The 10,253-nt window shown below is 34.8% G+C and overlaps 1 protein-coding gene and 1 long non-coding RNA gene across 2 annotated transcripts in view; both read right to left on the bottom strand.

Moving 5' to 3' along the window:
- Positions 1-10,253, bottom strand: part of LOC144987173 (uncharacterized) — a 75,697-nt gene that overhangs the window by 43,703 nt on the left and 21,741 nt on the right. The gene's annotated exons all lie outside the window — the stretch shown is intronic.
- LOC144987188 (uncharacterized) lies at positions 3,965-6,152 on the bottom strand. Its single transcript, XR_013651062.1, has 3 exons — positions 5,898-6,152; positions 4,444-4,899; positions 3,965-4,216 (listed from the first exon to the last, which is right to left on the bottom strand). It is a non-coding gene; the product is annotated as an uncharacterized LOC144987188 (long non-coding RNA).

Genomic DNA, 10,253 nt, shown 5'->3' with positions numbered 1-10,253 from the left:
ATATTTTCCTTAGACAGTTCCTAAAATATTTTTGAAATTGGGATTTTTTTTTTTTAAATGGTTTATTTCAAGCAATTAAATAGAAATAATACACAAAAACAATATAATCATCAGTTATACATTCATACAGTAACTAATCAAACTTAGGATAATTAGACATATTAATAAATATTGCTTGAAAGGGAGTGGAAGGAAGCGAACTTATATAATCCCACCCCGTTATACTATAACCATTTTATTACATGATTTATCAATATCCGGTTCCTAGCTTTTATCAGACTGAATTAAGAATCCTAAGGTATCGATAAAGCACATGACAAAGATGAATTACTTAAGTATTACGGCAAAAATAACTATTTTAGAAATCAACATGGCAAATGCAACATCTGAAATATATGCAAATTATGTTACTTATAAAAGCCATTCATATGAATAAAACATAGTACTATATCAGTAAAGTAGAAACAACACTGTTTCAGGAATTTTCTTAGCAAAATTTCATCAAGTATCAAAAGTTAAAAACATGTGCAAAATTATGCTACATTAGGAAAGATTTTTCAATCAATTTATCAAGTTTTGGAGAAAGTGAAGTAATATCATTAAAAGTCAATCAATTGAACAGTTTTCAATAAGTGATTAATCATTTGTTTTACTTTTTTATATCTTTTTGTATTTTTATTTATTTTTTTATAATAGAGTAATGCTCTATTTTTGAAATGAAACATATTTTTTGTAAGTTGATGAAGTTAAACATCTTACCAGTAAAAGCATATAGATACACTGGATTACTTCTGGCATTCTCAAACACAGAGTAGAGACTGAAATAGTATGAAGTGCCAGCACTGAGAGATGAGACAGTGTAAGTGACTGGTCCATCTCCATCTGATGCAGGAATGATCCTTCGTCCATTATTATACTCCAGGACATAACTGGCATTGTTCACTTTACTCCACTGCAGAGTGATGCTGTTGAAACTTGTTCCAAGTAAAATGAATGTTTTTACATTTGGAGGAGCTGAAAGACAAAAGCATTAATGAATCTTTGTTAAGTTTTTCAATGAGACAGTTGTGAAAGTTATTCTCTGCCCAGAAAAGTGATGTTAAAGGCTGCTTTAGTGTCTAGAAGACAAGTCATCAATGCATGGAAATGTGGTTCTATGACAGCAAGGTAAGCCTTTTTTGGTGTAGAAATGTACTTTGTGACATTTTTTTATTATTTTCATGTCCATTTTACTATTCCTGATTTCTCATCAATTTAATCAAATCCATTTCTCACTGTCTTTCCCCATCAGTAAGGGGGTGGTGGGTGTGAAAGAAGTGGGGGGCTGTGTGTAGGTACAGGGAGGGGGCCCTTTTTTTTAATTTTTAATTTTGTGCCTTTTTATTTCAATATTCATGCTCAATGTTAGATTATTTATTTTGTTTTGCTTTAATGTAAAGCAGTTTGTGTTTTACTTTTATATGAAAGGTGCTTAATAATTAAAGTTTGATTTAATCAATGATTCTTGATGTAAAGGAATCAATAATTCTCATAGTAAATAGTTGCTGAACATTTTCTATGTAGATATATTGTTAATTTAGTTATTCTTTTTTCATTCTTTTTCATTGGAAGACATGTAGTAAAACTATTTGTATGTATTTACTGTTTCTGTCAACTTTTCTTAATAGTCATTCAAATGATGGAGGAGAACTTGAAGATTTGTTTTTGTATTTTATTTACATCATTATACCCTGGAATAAAAATTATGGAGGTGTGATAAAAGAGTGATAAGCTAGAAACAGGTTGTGACAAATACATATTTTTAGCTGGAAGTCAATAAATTCTTTCAGCTGTTGTTTTGCAGCTGGACCTGGAAGATTTCATGTTTCTTCTGGAAGATTCAGCCTTTAAGAGCTTTTAAAATAATAGAAATCAAATCATTATACATACCAGTGACTGCATCAATGCTGATTCCACTGCTTCTGACATTGTCAATCACAGAGAAGAGAGTGAATGTGTATTTAGTTGCAGCAGTCAGAGATGACACTGTGTAAGTTACAGAGTCATCTGCAGCTGGAGCACTGATGTTTGTTTCTGTGCCATTAAACAGGAGAACAAAGCTGACACTGTTGTTGACTTTGTTCCACCGTAGAGTGATGCTGGTTTGATCTTGACCAGCTGCTCTGAAGCTGTGCTTTGGAACTGAAACAGACAGAAAGAACTTTTTTTTTTGATATACACTCGTATTAATTTAAAAACGTTTTTGTATTACTATAGGGAGATGTCTCCAACACAAATGTCAATGTCCTCAAGACATCAAAAAATATTTTATGTAGTTTTTTTCCAGTATCAGATCAAGCATGACATTGATGGCAAAATTGTGCTCATAGCTTTTAGGTATAACAAAAACAGAAATATAATTACACAGTTTTATTTTAAGTGGTACTGACACATTTACTAACAAAACTTTACCTGCACAATATGCATTGCTGCATCTTGGTAGTGTTTGAAGTTTGTAGACATAGTAATCTCCATAGCAGAGTTTGACCTTAATAGTATCTGAGTATGTGTTGGAGCAGCAGTCACTACCATGTCTAATACACAAAGAGCGTGTTACAGTTTGGTTGTATTGAGTTGGATGAGGTTGTGTCATCTTCCAATGATAATTGCCACATCTGCTGTCTTGTACACAAGTTTCAGGAATCTGAGCGCTGGTTTGTCCCACAAACATACGATACCAGCCTTCAGGGGAGTAGTAGTTTCCACTACAGTATGTATTTCCATTTATGTTATATTCAGAAAGCCAGTTATCATTCAGTTCAGTGTAATGTTGACAGGCTTCACCACACTGAGCTGTTCCATTGATGATGACACAGTCCTGGTCTGGAGGACAAACGGTCTGTCCACATGAAACATATTGATCTACATTTAGAGAGAAAGGAGAGAAATGAAGAAATTACTAGTTTCACGGGTTCTGTTGTCATCAGAAGGTATTACATAAACTTTACTTCACTGGATTTGATTATTTCAAAAATGTAATTTAAAGTAAAGAAAATAAGAACAGCCGATGTTTGCATTTGATTTCTTCACTTTAAAAGCAATACATTTAACTTCATTTTTTCTTCACTCAGTTATTGTTGTAGGTCTTATATTTATATATGATCAATAATTTTACTTATGAAGTGAAATATTTTACCAGTAACAGCCTGAAGTTGCATTTCACTGCCTCTGGCGTTCTCAAACACAGAGTAGAGATAGAATGAGTAATAAGTGCCAGCACTGAGAGATGAGACAGTGTAAGTGACTGGTCCATCTCCATCTGATGCAGGAATGATCCTTCGTCCATTATTATACTCCAGGACATAACTGGCATTGTTCACTTTACTCCACTGTAGAGTGATGCTGTTGAAACTTGTTCCAAGTAAAATGAATGTTTGTGGGTTTGGAGGAGCTGAAAGACAAAGTTGGTAAATTAATTAAAATCATAAAAAATGTGTGTAATTGCAATGATTATTCAAGAAAGACATGATGCTAAAAGTTGTTAAATATTCTACAAGCTGTTGTCTGCACATGTAAATGTATCCAACAATGCTAACAAGTCATGGTGTCTTTATTTTAGGAACGTTTCATATTTTACAAGCAACATATGACAGAACTTCCTGATTCATGTGAAACCTTCTAGAAACTGCACACATGACAGGATTAAACCATAGCTACTATTCTTAGTTAGCATGAACCATTTTGCTTTGGTTCATCCCTCAACAAGGGTCATCCAGATGTTGCAACAGATATCTTTAATTTGTGTTCCAGACAGCTGTTTGTTATTACAAAACAATCCCTTGTTTTAGACTTCAAAATAGCAAGAATTTGTTAAAATCATATTTTTTTGGTTTTACGTCCCTCTAAGTTCTATTTTATCTCACAAATAATTGAAAATTCTTATTAAAAAAAAGGTTTAAAATTCAAATCAAATCAATATACATACCAGTGACCGCATCAATGCTGACTCCACTGCTTCTGACATTCTCAAACACAGAGAAGAGAGTGAATGTGTATTTAGTTGCAGCAGTCAGAGATGACACTGTGTAAGTTACAGAGTCATCTGCAGCTGGAGCACTGATGTTTGTTTCTGTGCCATTAAACAGGAGAACAAAGCTGACACTGTTGTTGACTTTGTTCCACCGTAGAGTGATGCTGGTTTCATCTTGACCAGCTGCTCTGAAGCTGTGCTTTGGAACTGAAACAGGAAAAAAAACAAAAATTCCACTTAAAGTAATGGAAGGTTAACATATCTTTTGGCAAACTAACATTATGATTATTTGAACATAAAATACAAGATTATAAATATTAACGGAAGACGATGATTAAATGTAGTTTGTGTTAATTACATTTTTCTATCCATGGAACAAGTAAAACAATATTCTTATAAATAAAATACCAAGCAGCTTAGTAACACAGCATTACCTGCACAATATGCAGTGTAGCATCCTGGGAGTCTTTGAAGTTTGTAGACATAGAAATCTCCATAGCAGAGTTTGATCTTAATAGTGTCTGACGATGTTTCGGAGCAGCAGTAACTACCATGACTATTACACAAAGTGCGTGTTACAGTTTGATTGTATTGAGTTGGATGAGGTTGTGTCATCTGGAAACGGTTATAACTGCTGCATCTGCTGTCTTGTACACAAGTTTCAGGAATCTGAGCGCTGGTTTGTCCCACAAACATGCGATACCAGCCTTCAGGAGAGTAGTAGTATCCACTACAGTAGGAATTTCCATTGATGTTATATTGAGAAAGCCAGTTATCATTGAGTTCAGTGTAATGTTCACAGGCTTCTCCACACTGAGCTGTTCCATTGATGATGACACAGTCCTGGTCTGGAGGACAAACAGTCTGTCCACATGAAACATTTTGCTGATCTATATTTAAAAAGAAAAAGGAAAGAAAATACTTTTAGACATTATTAAATGAAAAAATGTTCAGCATTACATCATACATGGAACACAGGTTTTTTAATTTAGTCAGATCTTAAAGTCAACATCATCTAAAGTCACACCATTGAATCAAAAGTAATCATTATAAGGTGCAGACTAAGAAAAAAGATAGCAAGTAACATTGAATGAGGTTTAACTTAGAAACTATTTAGGACAATATTTTCCTTAGACAGTTCCTAAAATATTTTTGGAATTGGGATTTGTTTTTTTTTTAAATGGTTTATTTCAAGCAATTAAGTAGAAATAATACACAAAAGCAATATAATCATCAGTTATACATTCATACAGTAACTAATCAAACTTAGGATAATTAGACATATTAATAAATATTGCTTGAAAGGGAGTGGAAGGAAGCGAACTTATATAATCCCACCCCGTTATACTATAACCATTTTATTACATGATTTATCAATATCCGGTTCCTAGCTTTTATCAGACTGAATTAAGAATCATAAGATATCGATAAAGCACATGACAAAGATGAATTACTTAAGTATTACGGCAAAAATAACTATTTTAGAAATCAACATGGCAAATGCAGGTCAGTCATCTGAAATATATGCAGATTATGTTACTTATAAAAGTCATTCATATGAATAAAACATGATACTATATCAGTAAAGTAGAAACAACACTGTTTCAGGAATTTTCTTAGCAAAATTTCATCAAGTATCAAAAGTTAAAAACATGTGCAAAATTATGCTACATTAGGAAAGATTTTTGAATCAATTTATCAATTTTTGGAGAAAGTGAAGTAATATCATTAAAAGTCAATCAATTGAACAGTTTTCAATAAGTGATTAATCATTTGTTTTACTTTTTTATATCTTTTTGTATTTTTATTTATTTTTTTATAATAGAGTAATGCTCTATTTTTGAAATGAAACATATTTTTTGTAAGTTGATGAAGTTAAACATCTTACCAGTAAAAGCATATAGATACACTGGATTACTTCTGGCATTCTCAAACACAGAGTAGAGACTGAAATAGTATGAAGTGCCAGCACTGAGAGATGAGACAGTGTAAGTGACTGGTCCATCTCCATCTGATGCAGGAATGATCCTTCGTCCATTATTATACTCCAGGACATAACTGGCATTGTTCACTTTACTCCACTGCAGAGTGATGCTGTTGAAACTTGTTCCAAGTAAAATGAATGTTTTTACATTTGGAGGAGCTGAAAGACAAAAGCATTAATGAATCTTTGTTAAGTTTTTCAATGAGACAGTTGTGAAAGTTATTCTCTGCCCAGAAAAGTGATGTTAAAGGCTGCTTTAGTGTCTAGAGGACAAGTCATCAATGCATGGAAATGTGGTTCTGTGACAGCAAGTTAAGTCCTTTTTCTTGTAGAAATGTACTTTGTGACATTTTTTTATTGTTTTCATGTCCATTTTACTATTCCTGATTTCTCATCAATTTAATCAAATCCATTTCTCACTGTCTTTCCCCATCAGTAAGGGGGTGGTGGGTGTGAAAGAAGTGGGGGGCTGTGTGTAGGTACAGGGAGGGGGCCCTTTTTTTTAATTTTTAATTTTGTGCCTTTTTATTTCAATATTCATGCTCAATGTTATATTATTTATTTTGTTTTGCTTTAATGTAAAGCAGTTTGTGTTTTACTTTTATATGAAAGGTGCTTAATAATTAAAGTTTGATTTGATCAATAATTCTCATAGTAAATAGTTGCTGAACATTTTCTATCTAGATATATTGTTAATTTAGTTATTCTTTTTTCATTCTTTTTCATTGGAAGACATGTAGTAAAACTATTTGTATGTATTTACTGTTTCTGTCAACTTTTCTTAATAGTCATTCAAATGATGGAGGAGTACTTGAAGATTTGTTTTTGTATTTTATTTACATCATTATACCCTGGAATAAAAATTATGGAGGTGTGATAAAAGAGTGATAAGCTAGAAACAGGTTGTGAAAAATACATATTTTTAGCTGGAAGTCAATAAATTCTTTCAGCTGTTGTTTTGCAGCTGGACCTGGAAGATTTCATGTTTCTTCTGGAAGATTCAGCCTTTAAGAACTTTTAAAATTCAAATCAACTCATTATACATACCAGTGACTGCATCAATGCTGATTCCACTGCTTCTGACATTGTCAAACACAGAGAAGAGAGTGAATGTGTATTTAGTTGCAGCAGTCAGAGATGACACTGTGTAAGTTACAGAGTCATCTGCAGCTGGAGCACTGATGTTTGTTTCTGTGCCATTAAACAGGAGAACAAAGCTGACACTGTTGTTGACTTTGTTCCACCGTAGAGTGATGCTGGTTTCATCTTGACCAGCTGCTCTGAAGCTGTGCTTTGGAACTGAAACAGAAAGAAAAAAACATTTTTTTTTGATATGCACTCGTATTAATTTAAAAACGTTTTTGTATTACTATAGGGAGAGGTCTCCAACACAAATGTCAATGTCCTCAAGACATCAAAAAATATTTTATGTAGTTTTTTCCAGTATCAGATCAAGCATGACATTGATGGCAAAATTGTGCTCATAGCTTTTAGGTATAACAAAAACAGAAATGTAATTACACAGTTTTATTTTAAGTGGTACTGACACATTTACTAACAAAACTTTACCTGCACAATATGCATTGCTGCATCTTGGTAGTGTTTGAAGTTTGTAGACATAGTAATCTCCATAGCAGAGTTTGACCTTAATAGTATCTGAGTATGTGTTGGAGCAGCAGTCACTACCATGTCTAATACACAAAGAGCGTGTTACAGTTTGGTTGTATTGAGTTGGATGAGGTTGTGTCATCTTCCAATGATAATTGCCACATCTGCTGTCTTGTACACAAGTTTCAGGAATCTGAGCGCTGGTTTGTCCCACAAACATGCGATACCATCCTTCAGGGGAGTAGTTGCTTCCACTACAGTATGTATTTCCATTTATGTTATATTCAGAAAGCCAGTTATCATTCAGTTCAGTGTAATGTTGACAGGCTTCACCACACTGAGCTGTTCCATTGATGATGACACAGTCCTGGTCTGGAGGACAAACGGTCTGTCCACATGAAACATATTGATCTACATTTAGAGAGAAAGGAGAGAAATGAAGAAATTACTAGTTTTACAGGTTCTGTTGTCATCAGAAGGTATTACATAAACTTTACTTCATTGGATTTCATTATCTCAAAAATGTAATTTAAAGTAAAGAAAATAAGAACAGCCGATGTTTGCATTTGATTTCTTCACTTTAAAAGCAATACATTTAACTTCATTTTTTCTTCACTCAGTTATTGTTGTTGTAGGAGCCCTATTGAGAAAAATGTCCTGTGGGTGTCGCTGTTTTCATGTTTTGCTGTCAATTATAAATTGGTTGATGATCTGACCACACACAGGTGTGCATGAGCCAGATGGAGAAATGGTTTTTGACCGCTTGTGCGGGAAATTAAGCAAAAGAGTAGTCCAATCCGTTCAGTAGTGTAAATTAATAAAAGAAAGAAAGTAATGCAAAGTTGATCGGAGTAAAGGACTCATTTTTCTTCGTCGTATAAGGAAACGACAGCCCGCTTGGCGCGTCAATCAACTCTGGCGTCTCACATCTCAGTGTATCAAAGGAGCTAGAACTTAGTTAAATAGTTTCTAGGCCTTTAGCTCCTACATTTATTAGTCAAAAACCTCTCCTTTCTTTGGATGGATTGATGGAAATCTCGGGATTCGGAAGGCAGTTCGGAGCATCGCTGGATTGTTTCAGTGATCGAACCAGCTGGACCCAGTGCTGACAGCGACAAGATCAGCAAGACCCAGCGCAGCCTACGATTCTGTCGGAATCCGATCGGGATATTGGAGTGGACATTTGGAATAATTCGTGGATTTGGACAAGGAAGAGAGCCGACAACTGAAGCAGTCCGTGAACTTCAGCTCTGCCTTCGCTTCGGCGCCCAACACTTCTAAAACCCAGAGGTATGAGTAGCGCTACACCTTCAATGGCCATTTAAAAAGTGTGCACACATAACTGAACATAAAATCCAATGCATTGGTTGACTGATTGACGAGACTGCTCAATAAGCGCTTTAAAACTTGTTGAATAAAAGACTGCGTTGGCATGGAGACGCGCGACGCAACGTCAGACGTAACAGTGGGAACTGCAGCGTGCACCACGAGCAGAACTAATAGTTTGACTGGCAGTGAAATACATGCTGAAAAGCGAGTGGTTAGACTGACAGCAAAAGCTCTCGCTGATAAACTGGACAAGCTACAAAATAACAGAAAACTGAAATTAAATAAAGCAAGCAACATTAGGAAATCACTGCAAAGTTTAATGGTTAAAGGTGATAAAACAAAGGTTCAAATAGCTCTTGATAAACTTGTTGAGGTTTGTAATGATGCCACATGTATGCATGAATCTTTGTTGGGTTTATTGCCATCCGATGAATGTGAAAAACATGAAACGTGGTTTAAAGCCAAAATGTTGTTCAATAATGAATGTATTTCTGAGGGTACAACATGGATTTCTGTGAATGAGGAAAATGTGTTTAAAAATAAGAATGCTGAAGATGACATTGGTCCAAATGACAGTATTTCTAATGTGGAAAGTAAGCCTAGTCTGAGAAGTAAATCAAGCAGAACATCATCTTCAAGAATTAAAGCTCAAGCAGACAAAGCTGCATTGATTGCTCGTATGGCCGCACTAAAACAAAGACATGCTCTGGAGGAACAAGAACTGCAAATTAAGAGGAAAAAGGAAGAACTGGACTTGGAGGCTGAAGCTTACACAGCTAAGCTTGCTGTACTGCGAGCTGCAGATGAAGAGTATGAAAATGAAGCCGATGGAATGAATTCTTACTTTGAGAAGCAAAGGCATCAAATGGAGACTAAAACACCATTAAATCCTTCAGCGGAGGAATACAAACCAGAAACATGGAAATTAGCCTATCAAAATACTTCAAAGGGACAACAACCGACTCTGCCTATGGATGCAGTACCAAAGGAAACCAAACAAATGGAGTCAGCTGTCAAGTATCAACACAGCATAAGTCTACAACCAGAGCACAACAAGCAAAAAACGGTTCAACAAACTCAATCTCATTCATCAATTCTAGTTTTAAGTGATCACACAAGGCAATTAACTAACTACCATTATTCCAGCAATAACCAACAAGAACAGACTGGGAACTCACCAAATGACCGCATAATTAACATAATGGAGAAGCAAAATGAAATAAGCGACTCGTCGCATTTCGGGCAGACACTCGGCAGAATTGCAGGTTACTCCCCTAGGGCGGGTCTGTTAATTAACCCACCTGCTTAGCGTCCTATTTAAGT

The sequence above is a fragment of the Oryzias latipes genome, chromosome 18, assembly GCF_053564925.1.
Source record: "Oryzias latipes strain Hd-rR chromosome 18, Olatipes_Hd-rR_3.1".
Classification (NCBI taxonomy): domain Eukaryota; kingdom Metazoa; phylum Chordata; class Actinopteri; order Beloniformes; family Adrianichthyidae; genus Oryzias; species Oryzias latipes.
Note: the sequence above shows the minus strand (reverse complement) of the source record. Positions and strands in the feature narration are given on the sequence as shown.